Below are 21,462 nucleotides of genomic sequence, written 5' to 3' on the forward strand. Positions count from 1 at the left end.
GGATACTCCGTTAGAGAAAAGTGACCAAATCATTTTTGTTGATGGTTCCTGGTTAAGAGACAATGCAGGAACATTGAGAGCTGGTTATGCTGTGTGCACCTTCTCTGGTATACTCGTACCTTCATGGCTTCAAGGAGTAATTTATGTACAAATGGCTGAATTGGTTGCTCTTACCAAAGCATGCTGTATTGCAGCACAGCTCAAAATTATGATTTTTACAAACAGCCAATATGGATTTGGTGTTGTGCATGACTTTGGGCATTTGTGGTCCAAAGGAGTTTCATGACCTCTCCTGGCTTACTAATCAGAAATGGTGATAGAATTCATAAATTGCTAAAAGCTCTGCAATGACCTGAGAAATGTACAGTTGTAAAGTGCCCTGCGCATTGCAAAGCAAACGATTTTATCTATATAGATAATGCTCATGCTGATCACATTGCCGGATCTTGTGCACTTCATTGTGCCACTTTTAATTAAGAATGGAAAAATGTAACAAGTCAAAGTTTTCTCTTGACAGTGATGAATGCTTGGGAAGAAATAAAAAGATTGCAAGATGAGGTTCAGATGATGAAAAAAGAAACTGGACAAAACTGTGTTGTAATCAAAGAGAAATTGAGTAAATCTGTGTTTCAAATGAAGGACAGGTAGTTTTGCCAAACTGTCTACTGACAAAAATGGCTAGATACTATCATGGTCAAACTTGCATTGGCAGAGATGCAATGATTCGAACATTTAAGCAATCCTGGTTCCATCCACAATTTAGACAAGTTGCAGAAGCAATTTGTCACAGATGCATTACATGCCAGCAAATGAACATGGGAAAGAGAACTGTTGTCAATTTGAGTCACATTGGAAGATAAGGTGTTCCATTTAACAGAATGCAGATGGATTTCATTAAAATACCTGCCTGTAGTAGTTTGAAGTACGTGTTGGTGATTGCCTATATATTTAGTCATTGGATCGAGGCCTACCCTACAGGGAGAAATGAAAGCCTCACAGTAGCAAAGCTGTTACTTAGGGAGCTGATCCCAAGATTCGGGTTCCCGGCCTCTTTAGAATCAGACAGAGGAAGTCACTTTAATAATGAGGTGATAAAAATGGTATGCTCAGCCTTAAACACTGAGCAAAAGCTGCACTGTAGTTATGATCCTGAGGCTTCTGAATTAGTGGAACAAATGAGTGGTACTCTGAAAGTTCGATTGGCAAAAATGTGTGCATTTGCTAAACTGAATTGGCCTGATGGTCTATAATGAGCATGTGAAGTACACACAACAGAGAGACAGGACTCTTGTCACATGAAATATTGATGGGCAGAGGCATGAGATTGCCAGCTGTTCCTGCAAATGCACTTGTAAGCATAACAGATGACGTGGTGCATGGTTACTCCAAGGGTCTAGCTGATGTGGTTTGCTCTTTGTCCCACCAGGTGAAAGCAACAGCTGTGCCACCATCCCAAGATCAGTGTCATAGTGTACAGGCTGGTGATTGGGTGGTGATCAAGAAGCATGTGCAGAAGACTTGTTTAGAGCCCTGGTAGAAAGGTCCATTATAGGTCATACTGGTGACCAGGACAGCTGTGAAATGTTTGGAATGTCAAACTGGATTCATGCAAGCCATACTCGGAAAGTGCCATATCCTTTGAGTTATGAAAATCCAGTGTTCCTGAGAGCACCAGCAGAAACTGTACAGTCTTAAGAGGAGCAAGTGACAGAAACAGAGCAAAAGACTGTAGAAATAAAGACAGTGCAAACCTGTGAAGATCCAGATCAAGGGAATTCTCTGACAGCTGAATTTGAGGACAATCCTGATATTCCTCTATCAGCAGAAACTGAAGTGAATGTAACAGGAGGGTCAAGTCTGAGCCGGAGGCCTCTCCCGCAAGCAGACGACTGGGAAAAAGAGTAAAAACAAATATTGTTTCCTGAAGAAGCCGAAAGTGGAGTCCAGTTAAGTAAAAATCATATAGATTTGATTCCTCCTGAAGTGGCTACTAGTGCAGGTGAAACAAGTCAAATAAGAATTTGTCCGATCCTCACTAGACTAAGAATTGTAAGTCCAATTGTATCATCTCTATCTAGAAAAACTGTGAAAGAAGTTAAGTGGCTTTCCTCGCCTGCAGCCAAAAATGTTTCTAATGTGTTGCTAAGCATAAACGAGGAAGCAGAAACAGAAGGAACTGACCTGAGTGAAGGAGAAATAAGTGCAAGTCGAAAAAAAAAGAGCTTTCAAGTCGAAGATACACAGATCCAGAATGGGTGTACCTTGCAGTTGAAGGGTGGGAACACAAGCTTATGTCCTTTTGTTTTGATTGTGAGAATGCAGTACAGCACTTTGGGACTTGAATTCACACTTGAATTGAGTTTCGAAATTACATTGTCAATTAACCAAGAAAGACATTACATACTGGAAATAATAGTCAGCCATCAGTAGACTGTGATCTACTAAATAGACATTCAAAACCGATTTTGACAAAGTTGCTAAACCAATTTCTTGATGAATTCTGGAGAGCCTGAAAGTTGCTGTATATAATCGCAAAGAAAATTGAAGATTATTTTTTATTTTTGCTGTGGATGTATAGTTAAGTTTATATTTTTCCCTCCTTGCACTTTTATCAACCGCAATAGAAACAATGGGTGCAAGTATGTATGTGTTGGATTGGCAGTTGCATGTGTGTTGTTAAGCATGTTGTTGATTATAAGTATGAGTACTTCTGACATTACTGAGATTACTTACACACCATCTCCAACCGAAGAGATTACTACATTTTCGGAGTTAGATAAGTTCAATAAAGATGACGGTTACTTACACTTAGAAAATTCACAAGATCTTTCTTCTGTTTAATTTTGTTTGTTGTATGAATATGTTGAGACTATGGATGGGAGAGGATGTTATGTGTGTTAACAAGTTCCTTCCTCTGTGCAAAAAGGAATTACATATCATAGCTTACCATTAACCTATGAGATCAGTTGGAGTCTTTAATTAGCAAGGTTATATAATCAGGAATACAACAGTATTTTTATTCGAATTTTGACCTAGTCTTTTCTTTTGTTCCAGTTAACGAATATTTGAGTAGTATTGCTAAAACTAGAAACATAGACATTGGGGGGGATTTTTTTTGAGTTTACAATGACATTTGGTACAGCCTATGCTCACAGGAATAATTTGACATGCATGCTTTCAACAGTTAAGAAACGTTTCCTAAATCAGGCTGACGACAGAAGAAAGGCAAAAAAAATAGAAAAGGGTTTATTAAAACACAATTATAAGAATGATCATGCATATACCATAACTAACACACAAGGAAAGCTTGCTTTAGATTATCAACACACAGGGAAGCTTTGTATATACAAGCCTTAATCCACAACTGACACTAAGGCTCTCATTACGACCCTGGCGGTAAATGCCACCTAACGCCTTGCTGACGGCTGAAAACATACCGTGACCTTGGCGGTATTCCGCTACGGGTATTATGACACACACTGAGAAATCCACCACTATACAGACACCCACACAAGTCTGCCAACCCAAAGGTCAGTGATAAATTGGCGGTACCAAAACCCACACCGTTACGCCAACAGGAATACGCCTACAGTATCAGGACCCACGAATCACTGCAGCGGTCTTTCAACCACAGTAAACCATTGGCGGTACACACCGATGCGCTCAAAATACACACACACTTACAAAACTACACCACATTGGACAATTCAAACTGCACACACCTGACACACATACACACCACACCCACACACTCACACCACCATAAAACACACACCCACATTACCCACAACCCTTTCAACGAAAAAAAAGATTGCCGACAAAGAGACACACAAGCCAGGAGCACCCACTCAATCTGAGCCACATAACACCATCACCCATACACCATCCACGCACCTCACACCACACACCACAACACATCAACCCACACATCACCCCACACATCCTCACACATATCACTCACACCACATCCCAGGTTTTCAGAGGAGGAGCTAAGGGTCATGGTGGAGGAAATCATCCAGGTAGAGCCACAGCTATTCGGATCACAGGTGCAGCAGACGTCCATTGCTAGGAAGATGGAGCTATGACAGAGGATCGTGGACAGGGTCAACGCTGTAGGACGGCATCCAAGAACGAGGGATGACATCAGGAAGAGGTGGAACGACCTACAGGGGAAGGTGCGTTCCGTGGTTGCAAGACACCAGGTAGCCATACAGAGGACTGGCGGTAGACCTCCACCTCCTCCCCCACAACTAACAACATGGGAGGAGCAAGTCTTGGCAATAATGCGTCCTGAGGGCCTCGCAGGAGTAGCAGGAGGACTGGACTCTGGTAAGTCAAATCTTTACTACTCTATCCCCTACCCTACCTGCATGCCATCACAAACTCCTACCCCTACCCTCACCCACATCACTCCATCACCTCACATATACCACACCATCACAACCCACCCATCCCAAAACCAAGCCCTGCATGTAACAACAATCCATGGACCCCCATCACAGACCTGCATGGACACCCATCACCACAGCATGCACACTAGTGACAATCACTTAGCCGAACCAGGCACAACTCACACAAGCCAAAGCTGCCTTGCTAATAACAACCACAGAGGGAAACATACCCATGCACAAGATGGCACACACAGATACAATAACACTGCATTTTCATCCCCACAGGACCCCTACTCAACGTCACCGAAGAGGAGTTGCCACCAACATCCAGCCCCCCCGAGGAAGCCCACAGTGATGACAGCAGCCTCTGCACGCCTGGATCAGGGTGACCAACCTGGCCCATCAGGGACCTCTGGACAGTTGGTTACCCTGCCACAGTCCCAACCCACCACAGAGCCTCCCTCCTCAGGAAACACCAGGACAGCACCCACCCAGCGGGGCCATCCCTCTGTCCCAGGACACGTCAATCAGCAGTATGTCCACCACTACAGGGACCCCAGGCAACCCCACAAACACAGGACGAACAGGGACCTGGGGTCAGTGGCAGTGGGCACACGGTTCAGGGGACAGAGGCACAGGACAACAGGGAAGCTGGGAGGACTGCTGCGCGACAGGGGGAGGACAGACCCAGGGAACCCACTCTCCAGGAGGCACTCTCCAACATCCTGGGAGCATACCAACATTCCCAGGAGACCATGGGCCATACACTGTAGAAGTTGCAGGAGACACAGCGGCTGCAGGAGGGACAGTACGAGGGGATCAGGGAGAACCTCAAAAATATCTACACAATCCTGGTCACCACGGCAGGGGTGCTGGCAGACATGGGCAAGGCCATAAGGGAGGCAGTGGCACACCAATGGGCCCCTGACACTAGCAACATTGAAGAACAGCACTCCACCTCTGCCGGCGCCCGTGGACAGGAAGCCCCTCCACAGGACCAACAGGCCACCAGCACCCCACCCCCTGCAGAAGGAGAACCACCCTGCAAACGGTCCCTGCGATTTGGGCAGAAGCCAGAGAACATTGCCAAGACCCCGCCAGGAAATAAGACTCTCCTGATTGTCACCCTTCTGTCCCACTCTCTCACCCTGTCCACCTTGAACTACCATTACTCCCCTTCCTATGCTCCATTAGACAATGCACCTGTGATACAAAGAGACTGGACTCTAACTGGACATTCCTCCACCATCACCCCAGCCCATTGCACATCCCCATCTACGTATGATAACTTAAATAAATACCCTTGGAACAAATACTAATCTTGAGTCTGTCAAATGATTGAATCATGTATTAGTACAACATTCCAAAAACATTGCAAGTCATATATACAGTCATTTATACATTGGTATGACCTTTAGTGGGCAGCAGTAAACATACCAGGAGCCAGGGTGGGCCACAGAGATCTGAAAATAGAGATGCCAAAGGGTACAGTAAGTGGCCATAGACATAGGGAAATCAGGCTGACATGTACAATGTCCAACAGAAAACTGAATTGTAAAGTGAAGTTACAGTGTCTTACCTGTGTGTCACTGGAAGTACTGCTGAATTATATTACTTCTGTTGTCCACATCTTCTTCCTCTGCCTCCTCTTCCTCACTGTCCACAGGCTCCACCGCTGCCACAAGACCATCTCCAGGCTCATCCTCCTGCAGAAAAGGCACTTGGCGTCTCAAGGCCAGGTTGTGCAACATGCAACGATGATCTGGCACACCTTCTTGGGTGAGTAGTACAGGGATCCACCTGTCAGATGGAGGCACTGGAACCTGGCCTTCAGGAGGCCAAAGGTTCGTTCAATGATTCTCCTTGTTCACCATGTGCCTCATTGTACCATTCCTCTGCCCTTGTCCTGGCATTCCTCACTGGGGTCAGTAGCCATGAGAGGTTGGGGTAACCAGAGTCAACTGCAAATATCGAGCGATACCTGTTAGACACACAGTAACCCTTAGGGACAACCACATACCCAGACATAAACTTATACTGGGTGGTGACCTTGGGCTCACCTATTAGCCACACCCGGTGCCTTTGGAGTGGGCCCATCACATATGGGATGCTGCTATTCTTCAAGATAAAGGTATCATGCACAGAGCCAGGAAGTCTGGCATTCACATGGGAGATGTAGTGGTCCGCCAAACACACCATTTTCACATTCATAGAGTCATAGCTTTTTCTATTCCTGAACACTTGTTCATTTCTCCGGGGTGGGACAAATGCTACATGTGTACCAACACTCTCCAAGGTACTTGTGTAAAAAATAAAGTTCTTGTCCGTAGTTTCATATCTCTTGTGTTTATTACATCATTTCTTCAATTTCATCCGACTCAGCCCAGCCAACACGTGTTTCGCCATGCGACCAATCCTCGCTTTCACTTCATCAAGACTCCGCTATAAATGTAAAAGGATCCTAAATTCCACAAATTATAAGGCTCTTCGTATTGTCTACTCGCAAGGTTCTTCCTAAAATGTAGTGAGCCAACACTGAAAAGCTCGGTGTGGCTCCTGTCTTCTCTATCTCAATAGCAGCAAAGTTGCAACTGTATCTAAAAGCTACAAAGTGGGGTTTACGCATTGTATCCCTCTACATGTGTACCATCTATGGCACCAATGATGTTGGGGATATGTCCCGGGGCATAAAAGTCAGCTTTCACTCTGGCCAAATCCTCCACCTGGGGGAATACATTGTAGCTGCACATGTGTTTCAGCAGGGCTGGCAACACTCTGGTCAACACGTTTGAGAACATTGGCTGAGACATCCCTGATGCCATTGCCACTGTTGTTTGGAAGGAACCACTTGCCAGGAAATGGAGCACTGACAGGATCTGCACTAGAGGGGGGATACCTGTGGGCTGGCAGATGGCTGAAATCAGGTCTGGCTCCAATTGGGCACACAGTTCTTGGATTGTGGCCCGATCAAGTCTGTAGGTTAGGATAATGTGTCTGTCCTCCATAGTCTGTACACCGGAGGATGTCGCCATCTCATATTCATCCTCAGCTTCAGAAGCCTATGGAGGAAAACGGTGAGCAGAGGGTCTTATTCACACGTCAACTGAAATAATGATGCATCTTTTACTTTACAGAACCTGTATGTGAATCTGAGAGTCAGTTGCTGTGCCATTGTCTGCTGTGACGCAGTTAGGTGCCATGGCCTGTGCCCCCTTGAAATGGCGGCTGCCTGACCTGTGAAGATGGACAAGTGGAAATGAGATAATTCCGCTGGCGCTGTACGCCGTTGCGGTAGGCGGTCGACGACTGCCGCGCAACTTCGCATTGGTTATCATTGGGCCCTATGGGTTCAAGGAGCCAATGGTGATGTACGCCGCCGGTGACGGTACGCACCGCCACGGGCATGACCAACATTTTCAATCTGTTCACTCACTTGCTACCTGACCTTCAACAGGAGAGGACCTACACTGCAAGTGCTGCTATGACCTGTGTCTGGAAGCGACAATGGCTCATGTGTCTGGGGAAAGGGCCTCTGCGTTCTCTGTGGAGGAGTTGGAGAAACTGGTGGATGGAGTGCTACCCCAGTACACGTTACTCTATTGTCCTCCAGACAAACAGGTGAGTACACTGTGAGCATGATGCGTGGGCTATGAATGTATGGATTGCTATGTGTGTAAGCCACATGTAGGGGGGGCTGAGGCATCCTGGTCAGGGTGATGCATGTATGTGGTCAATGTATGTGCATCAGGGGATGGGCGGGATCTGGTGGGCCATGAGTGTGACGGTCAGGACGGTTAACTAATGCCCTTTTCTGCTGTCTTTTCCATGCAGGTCAGCGCCCATCAGAAACAGGGTATTTGGCGTGCCATCGCCAAGGAGGTGCGGACCCTGGGGGTCTTTGACAGGCAGAGCACCCACTGCCGCAAACGGTGGGAGGACCTGCGCCACTGGGCAAGGAAGACGGCAGAGGCCCAGCTGGCCTCCCAATGAGGAAGGGGTGCCCGTCGTACCATGCCCCCCCTGATATTCTGCATCCTGGCAGTGGCCTATCTGGATTTGGACAGGCACTTGAAGGCATCACAGCAGCCACAATGAGGTGAGTTCAGATTTAGATTCATGACTGTGCGAGTGTTAAGGTTTACCTGGGTGGGGGATGTGGGCTGTGGGTGCCCCTAGGCCAGGGCGAACATGGCAGGATAAGTCCCTTGTTGGGCAGGCTCTGAAGCACTCTACCCCCAATATTGTTAGTGTCCATCTACTACTGGGCATGGTCCTGTGGGTTTCAGGTGTGCAGCTAATGGCATTAGGCATTGTACCCCATGGGCTGGTGACTATCTTAGTAACTGGTAGGTCATGGCCTAGTACATAGGGCTGCTCGCTGTGAGTTATGTACGTCAACGGTAGTGTTGTTGCTGGCACTGACCAAGTGTATCCTCTGTCTCTCCCCCCCTTTTTGTTTTGTCACCCTGTCTTTGTGTGCATTAGCATCATCTGGTGGAGGAGCAGAGGCACCGGTGACGGAGGGAGCTGCATCCCACATGGGCCTGGAGGCCGAATCCACTGACGGTGAGGGCACCAGTGGGACAGAGGGGGAGGGGAGCACCACGAAGGGGACAGAAGGGGACACAACAGACAGTGACTCCTCCTCCGATGGAAGCTCCCTGGCGGTTGCGGACACCTCTGTGCCCACCCCAACAGGTACAGCCCCCACCCCCCTTACCAGCACCACCCTCACAGTAGCCCCTCAGCGTGTTTCCCGTGCCCACTCACTCAGGAGGGTGGGCATCTCTTTCGCCCCAGACACCTCAGGCGCTGCCCCAGTCAGCCCTGCTTCCCTCAGTGAGGAGGCTATTGACCTCCTGAGATCCTTCACTGTTGGGCAGTCAACCATACTGAATGCAATCCAGGGTGTGGAGAGGCATTTGAAACAAACAAATGCATACCTGGAGGGCATTTACTCTGGTGTGGCAGCCCAACAGAGAGCATTTCAGGCTCTGACCTCAGCACTGATGGCAGCCATTGTCCCTGTCTCTAGCCTCCTTCCTTCAACTTCCTCTACCCAGTCCCAATCCCCTCAACCTCAACCTATCCCAAGCACACCTTCAGACCAGCTTTCACCAAAATCATCACACAAAAGTGTCTCAGGCAAACAAAAGCACCACACTTCATCTCACAGGCACCCACACAAGCACCATCCCCATGCAGACACTGCAACATCCACTGCCTCCACTGTGTCCCCCTCCTCCTCCTCATTCACCTCCCTCCCAGTAGCATCTCCACTCACACCTGCATGCACTACATCCTCATCCACTACCTCCATCACCAGCACACCCATCACAACACACCCCTCACTGGCAGTCACCACCCCCACATCCAGGCACACGTCCCCTGTGTCCTCTCCCAGTGTGTCTGTGACCCCTCCTCCCAAAGTACACAAACGCAAGCACCCATCCACCCAACAGCCATCCACCTCACAACAGCATCCAGCCCATGCACCTGCACCCAAACTCAGCAGACAGACATCTCCTATAACCACTCCCTCTTCCTCCACTCCCAAACCTTCTCCCTCTTCCCTCCCCAGTGTCCCTAAGAAGCTTTTCCTGGCAAACATTGACCTCTTCCCTACCCCTCCCCCCCATGCTTCCCCCTGGGCCAGGGTGGCCAGAACCCAGCCCAGCACCTCAGCCACCAAATCGCCATCCGCTGTGGTTCCTGCAGCTATCAAAGGCTCAAAAGGGGCACCCGTCAGCCCAGCCAGTGTGCCAACAACCCCTGCCAAAGCCAAAGCCATTCCACCACCTGGCAAGGTGAAGAGGGAGACAGGATCCAGCAAGGGGAAGGAGCCACAACCACCCGGCAAGGCCACCTCAAAGACTCCAGCTGCCAGACCCAAGGTCGCACCATCATCTGCCAAGGTGAGGAAGGGGCAGAAAAAAACAGCCAAGGCGATTCAGTCATCCGAGGCTGCAGGTGAAGGCCTGGTGTGTGCCAGCACAACCACCAGCACCGCCACCTGCACCGCGGCCAGCACCCCGCCGCTAGCACCGCCGCAAGCCCCGCCACCTGCACTGCCACTAGCACCGCTGCAGGCCCCGCCGCAAGCACCGCCACCTGCACCGCTGACAGTAGCACCACTGGCAGCAGCAACCCCAGTGGGCAGTCATCTGAGGCTGCAGGAGAAGGGCTGGAGCCTCCCTCCACCACTGGCAGCACCCCCATTAGCCCCGGCACTACCATCAGTTTGCAGGCGTAGCCGTCGCCGGACGGAGTCTAGCCCTGCCTCCATGGACTAACATGCAACCTGATCCCTGCAAATCTCATGCCTCAGACACCCAGGTGAGGGACTGTGAACTGCCCCACCCCAAGTGTTGCATCACTGGGCACAGAGCCCCCTCGAGAACCAGTAGAAGATGCCATCCACTCAGCCCCTCCTTGCCAGGATGAAGCACACTGGGCACCAAGCCCCCTCTAGAACCAGTGGAGAAATGCATCCACTCACCCCCATCCTTGCCAGGATGAAGCACACTGGGCACCAAGCCCCCTCCAGAACCAGTGGAAGAAGGCATCCACTCACCCTATCCTTGGCAGGATGAAGCACACTGGGCACAAAGCCCCCTCCAGAACCAGTGGAAGACGGCATCCACTCACCCTATCCTTGGCAGGATGAAGCACGCTGGGCACAAAGCCCCCTCCAGAACCAGTGAAGAAGGCATCCACTCACCCTATCCTTGGCAGGATGAAGCACACTGGGCACAAAGCCCTCTCCAGAACCAGTGGAGAAATGCATCCACTCACCCTATCCTTGGCAGGATGAAGCACACTGGGCTAAAAGCCCCCTCCAGAACCAGTGGAAGAAGGCATCCACTCACCCTATCCTTGGCAGGATGACGCATACTGGGCACAAAGCCCCCTCCAGAACCAGTGGAAGAAGGCATCCACTCAAGAGACTGTGGCCTTGTACTCCCCAGGAGCAAGCAGTGGGCAAACCAGCCACTAGAGAGACTGTGGCTTTGCACTCCCCAGGACCAAGCAGTGGGCAAACCACCCACTTGAGAGACTGTGGCCTTGCACTCCCCAGGACCAAGCAGTTAGCAAACCACCCACTTGAGTGACTGTGGCCTTGCACTCCCCAGGACATTGCTGTGGGCATGGAGCCCCCTCAAGGAGCAGTGGCGTTGTCCCATCTTCCGGCTGAGGTGCACCCCCTTCACCCACCCCCTGAGGTGCCTGTGTGTTTTCGACCTGATGCCCCTGCAGTGTTCTCTCCATATTGAGGCAGCAGTCAAGTGTGGGCCTGGCCTATGAGTTTTGGCCCAGTGGCCCAAGGACATTTTGAGTGGACAATGTACCGCCTTATGTACATATTGTATATTTTTGTAAATACTGATTTAGAAATTCTTACGTATATCTGACTATTTCTAATATATCACTGAATGTCTCTATTCCTTTTGTCCTTGCGTTCTTCCAGGGGGTTATGGGGTGTAAATGTAATGTTGATGCATGTGTTTGTGTGTATGGTGTTGTGGGTGAGGGTGGCGTGTTGCGTGTGTGTGTGTCACTCTCTTTTTCCTCCCCCCCTCTCCCTGTCTCCTAGGTGCAGTGCTCACTGTGGTCGTCGCCGCCTCCTTTGGTACTCCTGTTAGATGAGGAGGTAGACCAGCATGGGGAGGACCTGCAGCTCAGGCTCTATGGCGTCGAGGTGAGTGGTTTCCCTTCCAAGTACTGTTTCCGCCATGCTTTTGATGGCGTTAGTACGGCCCCGGAAAAGCTGTTGGATGGGCGGGTTGTGATGGGGTGGGCGGTACATTGTTTTCTGCCTGGCTGTTTGTGGTTACCGCCCCGGTGTTTATTGCTATCGCCGTGGCGGTCGGAGTGTTAAAGTGGCTGTATGTTTTGGAAGTTTCCGCCTTGGTCATGATCCCCTTTTTTTTTACCGCCGGTCTGTTGGCGGTATTACCAGCGCTTTAACACCGACTGCCAGGGTTGTTATGAGGGCCTAAGTTTGTGGGAACAGGTGAATGCATACATGTATTTCTATTTAGGAATATATGTGACTTTATGCTAAATAGAAAAGATCCTTCGATTCCTGGTGTATATTATATTTGTGGTCAAAATGTCTATTATTGTCTCCTTAGGGGATGGTATGTGACTTGTTATCTAGGAGTGGTTTTCCCTAAAAGTAGCAGATAGACAACACAAATAAAAGTCACGACAAATCAAGACCAAGATCAAAACGGGCAAGCTATTTAGAAATAGTTTCAGATATATTTGGAGCAATTATTCCTTCTGTAGGAGATGTTCGGAATGGCATGAAAATTCAAAAATTGTCAACCATCATGGACAGAATGTTAATAGATTTTTCTGGATACAGAAATGGCTGTGGTCTGTTCAATGGTTCTTCAGAAACGTCTTGCCTTAGACATCCTTTTAGCAATAGGGGGTGGAGTCTGTTGGATGCTTAAGGTGCAATATTGTTGCACTTTCATCCCAGACAACAATAAAGAAATTAAAAGTTGCATAAAAAAATTGACAAATTTGAAGTCTGACTTAAAGGACCTAAAACCATCAAGTGTGTGGGAAAATATAGGTAAAAACTTCACTAAAATAGGAAATTGGTTGGGAAATCTTGGTCAGGGTTTTGTGGGAATTATACTGAAACCATAATTACTGGTGGTTGTGTGTCTCATTTGTACAATCGGATTTTACAAACTGTTCATGTTCATAAAAATACAAAGGCTGAGAAATAAACAGAGGAGGAGAAAAACAGAAATCTAAAGGATAAGTAGCAGAAACTTTCATGATTTGAGAAGTTTTGAAAATTTGCGAAAACCTAACTGTAGATATAATAATAAACAAACTAAGCTTTGAATTGTCTCATTAATTAAATGTTCTTTCGTGACGGCACATATTGCTGTCAGAGGAGGGATTGTTAGAGAGCAAATATTATTAATAAAATATGAGTAAACAAATCATATAAATCATATGCATTAAAAGGGCCAAATTAGATAAAATTGTGCTAGAAATGTAAAACGTGCATGTTTGAAATGTGGTTGACATAGTGTCCACCATCTCAAGATGTATGTGAAATAATAATAAATAACTTTGGAAACATATTTTGATGCAATATAACCATTCGTACTGACAAAAGATAATTAATATTGACTAATAAAACTGATGATTTGAAATTATTAATTGGATAAATAATGGACTAAAATTATTTGAAATATGAATTTAATTGAGTTATGAAATACTAATTACGAGACATATAGAATGAATATCAAAACTGTAGTATTCTTCATGTATTAGTATTAGACAAAGGCCTAAGCTTTAGTATTTTTCCACAGTACAGTGTTGAGATGTTATGCTGAGTTCAATGACGTTTTTTGCAAACATTGCTTATTAGCTATCCCATTGAAAGCTCACAATTGGAATCTACTGTCTTTTTCACACTGATCATTCTGTATATCCTTGTGATAATCAATGAAAGTTTTAACAAAGAGCCTTAGTTTCTGGTAGGAAATAATTGGCAGTTAAAATGTCATGTTCTGTGCTGTTTTCTACGGTGTTAATATTCTGCAGAAACTGCCGTCCGGAGAAGATTGTCAACATTGGCCAATCTCAAGAAAATGTGGAGAAAGTTACAAATTGGAGAAATAATGACATTCAATTGGTTGCTCACTGTCACACTGCATTGTCTTGTCCAATAGGAGTTTAACTAGCCATTTTTGGGACTATGATTAGGAAATGTTCTAGATGATGTAGTTCAGTTTTGTTATAGTTTTTCAGTTTTAAGCTGTAGTTAAGTTCAATTTTGGTACAATTGTAGTGATGTTCAGTTCTATAGATGCATGATTCAAGTGTAGGAAGCTGGATTGGTGTGTGGTGGACACCTGGTCTGTTTGCGCCTTACACCAGGTCCAGGCAACTCCTATTAGTAAGACATTGTCTAGAAAGCCAGGGCTCTCTAGTGGTAGCTGTGGTGAGCAGCCAAGACTTATCTGGGAGTGTAAAGCACTTCCAATACCACAGCAATCACACAGCAACATATTACACAAGACAGGAACCACACAGTGTTGCAAAACCAAAACTAAAGGCACTTTATTACAGTAACAGCTGGAGGTAAGTACACACTATATATACACAGAAAGTATTAGAACTTAGCAAAATAACAAGCATTAGCAAGAAATAGCAGAAAATAGCTATGGCCCTATAGGGGGCCAAGCCATATAATGAAATAGTAGAATGCAAAGTTAGCCCCCCCCCCATCCAAGGATGTGGAGTAGTTAGAAAGGAGCTGGGAGAACTCGGGACCCCTAAGGTGGGTACCTAGATGCCCCCAGTGACCAGGAGAGCAGACGTAAGTTACCTGGTCTTCTCAGAGACTAACCAGGGAAATTGGAAAAGGAAGATTGCAAGACCAGGACCAGTTGAGGGGAAACAAACAGTAGATTCCAGATGAGGAGGACCTGTAAACGAAAGGGACAACATCCAGTATGAAGAGGAGTGTCCAGGTGGGTAAGGAACCACTACCCACCCTTCTGTGGATGAAGATCCGGGTCGAAAAGGGAATATGAAGAGATGAAGATCAGCTCTGGAGACCAGGAGCTGCAGAAAGGTCCTGGAAGTGGTGCAGAAGATGTCCCATGCCAGTCGCCAAGTTGCAGATGGTCAGTGGTCCGGAGGACCACAACAAGCCTTGACAAATGCAAATCTGGGCAAAAGAGGATTTGCAGAGAAGAACAGGACCAGCAAGGTCCAGGGAACTCGAACTGTGGAGGGTAGTCTGGGTTGGCCCTCGGCAATTAGGAGAACCATCAGAAGCAGTCGCAGCCACAACAGTCAACCCACTGGCAGAAGGCATTGTAAGTTGCATGAGGCCCAATCAGCACACTTAGAGAGGAGTCTCACGTTGCTGGAGCAGCAGAGAAGAGACTGTCCTTGCAAGGATAAAGTGCTGGAGGCCGGGGCTACTTAGAACCTGAAGATCCTTTTGAGCAGGCGTCCACGAGCCTTGGCTGCTAAAAGAGTCACAGTGCACAGGGGTACTGCCCTGCAAATACAGGCAAAGGCTCACTGTCTCCCAAGTTGGACAGAGGGCAGAGAGGACCAAGAAGACCAGTCAGATCCACCACCTGTGTGGTAGAATCCACGTATGTTGTAGAATCCACGCACTTCCTGTGAAGAGCAGATTCCAGCAGCCGGATGTCCTTGCCTTAGGTGCTTGTGGATTTAGGGGAGTGATTCCTTCACTCCAAAGGAGATTCCTTCTTGCTTTTTTGCTGCAGCTGAAGTCTAGCCAACCCCAGAGGATGCACAGACATGGAAATGTTGCAACTGCTGGAAGGAGCCAAAGAAACAATGTTGCAAGGCAAGGTCGTCTCTGGAGTTGCAGCTTGTCTGGTTCCTGCAAAGTCCAGCAGTGGTTCTGGTGGCCAGGAGCAGAAATAGTCGATGTAGAGGGGTACTGGTGGACTTTTGAATGCTGAATCTGGGGACGCACCAGCAAGGAAGTCCTTAAATAGCCCTAGCAGGGTGCTTGGACACTCTCCAGGGTTACCACCTATTGGCGGGGGGTCACTGATATCATTCACCTGTCCTGACCAACCAGATGCTCCCAGGGGCCTCTGCACATCTTGATTCCAAGATTGCAGAATTAAGTGGCCACCTGGAGGAGCTCTGGGCACCACCCCTGGGGTGATGATAGACAGGGGAGTGCTCACTCCCCTTTCCTTTGTGTAGTTTTGTGCCAGAGCAGGGACTGGGGTCCCTGGACTGGTGCAAAGCCATTCAAAGCAAGCTGGTGGCGTGGGGAGGCTATCCCTACCTAGCCTTGTAATACCTATTTCCAAGGGAGAGGGCGTTGCACCCTCTCTCCCATAGGAAATCTTTTGTTCTGCCTTCCCCTGCTTGAGCTCATCAAGCAGCAGGGGGGCAGAAACCTGTTGGAGGGTACTGCAGCAGCGTGGGCTGCCCGCAAACCCTGGAAGACTGCTAGGCGCAATACTAGGGGGTCCTATGTCTCTGATGCGGAAACACGATCACTTTGTCAAGCCTCTTAGTAATTTCTTCCTCAAACATATAATAAATGCCCTCAATAGACCTCCCAGGATCAAAAGACTTAGTCAGAGCATAGACCAACCCCTGTAGGGGCTTACTAAGCTTATACCAAGCTCTGGCCAGTCCACCTATTTTCCTGTCATTCTTTGGAAAAGAAGATCTCTGCATAAATAAAGTAAACAAAAATAGGGCATGATCTGACCAGCATAAAGGGGGCACCTCATTCACCAAAATAAGCCCTTCCGTAGAAGAGCGTGATGTCTTTCAAACATCCATCATCATCTCCTCACAGGGATACAAAAATGTGCCATTTCGACTCAACCAGGAGCAGTTATTCTAGTAGGACCGGTTTACTCTTTGTCTGAGTGTAGGAAATCTGCCTTTTCTGCGTTGTCATCCCTGATTTTTAGTCTTTTGATGGCTCCTATATTTTTGCTGTCTTTAGAACTCTGTGCACTTTATCCCTGCTAACCAGGAGTAAATGTGCTTGCATTTAAACATGGTTGAACTGGATTACTCTTAATTGCCACATATAACTTCCCCACATCTCCCTAGTTTATGGGGTAGAAAGAACACCAGCACCTGGGAGTTAAATGACACTACTGTACTGCAGCACCTATTGTGCTGTTCACAACATTGGCAGGGCAAACATGACTTCAAGCCCATGCTGCGTAGCCTGATTACTGCAGTGTAAACCATGCAGTATGTCCTGTTGAAAACCCTTTTTGACAACAGGAACCTTCCTTTTAAATAATAATAAGTCATCCCTATATATACCTAGGAGCCCACAAATTAGGGTGCTTGGCATTTAAAAGTAGGACATGTTGAAAATTAATGTTACCAAAGCCCTAAAAACTATTTTGACTGTGGCAAGCCTAGCTGTGCTATTTAGGAAAAACACAGTACACATTAACATACTAATACTGATAACTTGAAAAAGAGAATAGGTAGAAAAATAATTAAACCACTCTTTTAATGGTTATTAAAATTAAATTCAATGGGGTAGTCATAGTTTTAGAAAATATTAAGGAAAAAGCTTGCCCTTTATACCTTCCTGGACTGTTAGAAAGCTAATTAGCATAAGCCTTTGCCAGCTCTCAACCTGTGTTCAGCCTTGAATAGGTGTGGAATAGGAATGCAATACCTCCCAGAAGCAAACAACAGGCTGACCTGAGTAAGAAGAGATGTCTGATCCGAGTCCAACAGTATATACATGGTGAGGTCCGTGAGCCTCCGTTCCACAAAACAGTATCAAATCCTGCTTGGTATGTCTGCTGATCCATGTGTAACAATTGAGGAACCCTTGAAAGGGAGAGAACTGGATGACAAGATAATTTTTGTGGATCATCTCTCTAGTTGTTGAAGGACTGGACCTTTGTCCTACCAGACTTCTGTCTCTGTGTTTGGTGGGAGTATAGCATTAGCTTCAAACAGGAGTTTAGTATTAGATGTGAGCAGAAACTAGGATTACAAATGTACACTCCCTACATACAATCCCAGCCCTCAGAACTTACGTTTAATGTGGCCAAAGAAGTTCACCAGTTTGATAATTCCCTGACACATGGCATTTTAGGCCTGGTTACCATAAGGGAAGCAGGAACTACTGAAAAAGTTGGTAGGGTTGGCCCTTGGAATATTTACTCCTTTTAACTTTTGGTTAGGGGAGTGCCCAAGAGTCACCCCCACTGTTAGTTAGTGGGAAGCATAAATGTTGCATCCCAAGGCATCCTCTTCTGAACACTTTCTTGACCTGCAGAAGAACAAAGGAGGATTAGTCTTGCTCTCTGCGACCTGAGGGCACCCCTGAAGGACTGGACCTCTTCCCTTTTGATGCCAGGACAAAGAAGTGGACTGTAAGGTTCATAAGGTTGACTTCCTGTGATGGCCAGAGGGAGACAACAAGCTGTAAGAGGCCTTTTCCTTAAAGCACCAAGCTAACCAGTGCAAATGGACTTGAACTGGACCCTGATGTTGGTCTCTGACACTCTGTGAGTCTCTTAGTGCCTCCCTTGATGTCCTGTGGGCCTTAGAGATGTACTCCCATGGTTGGTTGGAACTTAAAAGACTAAGGGGGTCATTATGAACATGGTGGGAATCCACGCTGTGTTCATGCTGGCGCTCTTATCACAGACCTCCAGCTCCCTTGAGACCCCGCCGGACGAATAATAAACATTCTGGTGGGCTGGGATATTGCCGACGGCTCCACATGGAGCCCTCTTCAATGCCGATGTGCGGCGGGTGCAGCAGCACCCGTCGCGCAGAATACTGCCCGTAAATCGGGCAGTGACCTGCGCGATGTGGCACTGTACAGGGGGGCCCTGCACTGTCCATGCCAAGTGCATGCGGTACTGAAGAGAGTTCTACCCACCTTACCCTACTAGACCTGTGTAGTGAGAAAGCAGTAAGGATAATAAGTTTGGCCAGCTAGTAGGAAAGAATCCCAAATTAATTCATCCAAAAACAGGGTTATAAATCCACCCTTGGTAGTGAGAGTTAATTTCTACATTTATTAATTATTGTTAGAAAAAAGACGAGAGAACATTGAACGCAAACATCCTCATTCTCAAACAGCTAAAACTTACAAACATATATAGACAAAATCCTAAATGACAATATCATTGCTCTCCAAAGTATCACTGTTAGTACAGACCACCAAATGTCATCTGGTTGATGATTTAGTTCACAAAAATGTTCTACCAGTGGTGCACTTTGAGTTAAACACTTTATCCTTGATCTGTGTTGCAGGATTCTGGTCTTCACTGGTTGTGATGTTTGTCAGATGTACACCTGATCGCAAGGGCACTTAATGCAATAGACTACATTCTTGGTATTACAGTTTGAAAAGTATTTTTTGATGATGTACCATTCCATTTAACACAATTTCTTTGAAATCCTGTGTAAATTGACATGCGACACAATTTTTACATCTGTAATGTCACTGTACAGAGGGTAACTGTAGCATCTTCCTCAAATCTTTTTTACGCTTAATTGGAAATGCTGCTTTCACCCAGACGTCCCGCAAGTTTAGTGCTTTCTTAAATGAGAACAGAGGTTTTACAATGCCTAAATCTTTCACGATTCTCCATTTCTGTTAATGATTGACCTTATTTTGTTCGCTTTAGGGCTATAGGTGATGACACAAATTAAAGGAGTCTCCTTAGCTCGTTGTTTAGGGATAAGTAATGTGACTCTTGGTGTGCACCATGCTCTTTTCAACGCAGCTTTAATCAATTTCCTTGAATATCCTATATTAATAAGTTTATTAGTCAGTTCAGTAGCGTTAGCAAAGTAATCATCTTTATTACTACAGTTTCTTCTAATGCGAAGAAACTGACCGTAAGGTAGATTTTCTCTTAATGTTCTCGGATGGCCACTCGAAAAATGTAATAAAGTGTTACGATCTGTTGTTTTTTTATATAAAGTAACTTCTAGATGTCCTTCCTTTGAAAGGATCCATAAATTTAAGAAGTTAATATTCTTGGCATCACAATTCTTTGTGACCTTATTGTCAAATGTGCATTGATTAAGCACCTCATGGAACAATGTCAGCCTTTCATGATCTCATAACCAAATCATCAGTATATCATCAATGTATCTGAACCAACTGACAATGTTCTTGCCAAAAGGATTAAGATCTGTGTATATCCACTTATTTTCAAAGCAATCCATTACCAAATTTGCTATCTCAGATGCAAAGCTACAACCCATGGCTACTCCTTTAATTTGGAGATACATAGTAGTCTCCTTATAACTGAAAAAAATATTTTTAAGGCATAGTGAGGCCAAGGTTACAAGAAAATCTAATCTGTTGGAGTGTCTATCGGCAACTGCCGTGTATCAAGGACCTGTCTGATCACTTCAATAGCCTCATCTTGTGGAATGTTGGTATAAAGGGCTTCTATATCAAAAGTGACCAAAAGCTGTTTACTTTCATCAAATGAAAGATTTTCTATTTTGTTAATAATATCCATGGAATCACGGACATATGCCTTAGTTTCAACTACAAAAGGTTTTAAGAAGATATCTACAAATTGAGCCAAACGTTCTAAGAGTGAAACATGCCAAGTGCAGGGGCCCCCAGGGGGACCACGGAGCACCCCTTCCACCAGCCTTTCCCAGGTGGGTGAACCCAGTAGGGAATGGCTGGCAGAACAAGGGTTCTTTATCCGACAGGGCAGCGCTGCTTGCAGCACTGCCCTGTCGGATAAAGAATTCTGCCATCGTCAGGCTGCCTGTCGGCGGTAGCCTGTCGGTGGTGGAAGGCCGCCTGAGGCGGTCCCCACTGCCTTCAGTATGTGGCGGTCGAGACTGCCATGCCGGTGATGGTAAATTCCACTGGCATGGCGGTCTCGACCGCCAAGTTCATAATGAGGGCCTAAGGGCCTGATTTAGATTTCGGCTAAAGGATTACTCTGTCACAACGGTGATGGATGTCCCATCCTTCGTAATATATATCCCATAGGAAATAAAGGGATTTATATTTCAGCGGACAGGATATCCGTCACCGTTGTGACGGAGTAACCCGTATGCCGAAATCTAAATCAGGCCCTAAGTCAGAAGATGAATCTTTGATCAGACTGAATTTGGTTGGTGTATCCTACCTGCGCTCCATCTCAGTTGGTCTCAAATTGTGCCTAAGACCCAGTCTACTATTGACTTTAAGTGTGCACTTTGTGCTTTTAGGTCCTATTTTCTCTTACAACTTTAAAAAAGCATATCTGTGGTTGTCCTCATTAAATTTTTGTTATTTTGGTGTACTCGTTTTTTCTAATACAGTTTGGGATTTTTTTTTTTTTTTGCTTGGTGCTTTTGCTTTTACTTTATTGCTGCTTTGGTACTGCGTAAATACTTTGCCCATTACCCTAAGTTAAGGCTATCTGCTCCGTAATATAGCTACGATGAGTACTTTGAGGTTTCACCCTGACAGAGTTGTGATTATTTCTTAAAGTGGGCAGTCGCCCATTCCAAATAATAATCCAATTTCATACATCGAGCCTGAGAAAGAAAAACAGTA

This window comes from Pleurodeles waltl, chromosome 1_1, assembly GCF_031143425.1.
Source record: "Pleurodeles waltl isolate 20211129_DDA chromosome 1_1, aPleWal1.hap1.20221129, whole genome shotgun sequence".
In the NCBI taxonomy this organism is placed as follows: domain Eukaryota; kingdom Metazoa; phylum Chordata; class Amphibia; order Caudata; family Salamandridae; genus Pleurodeles; species Pleurodeles waltl.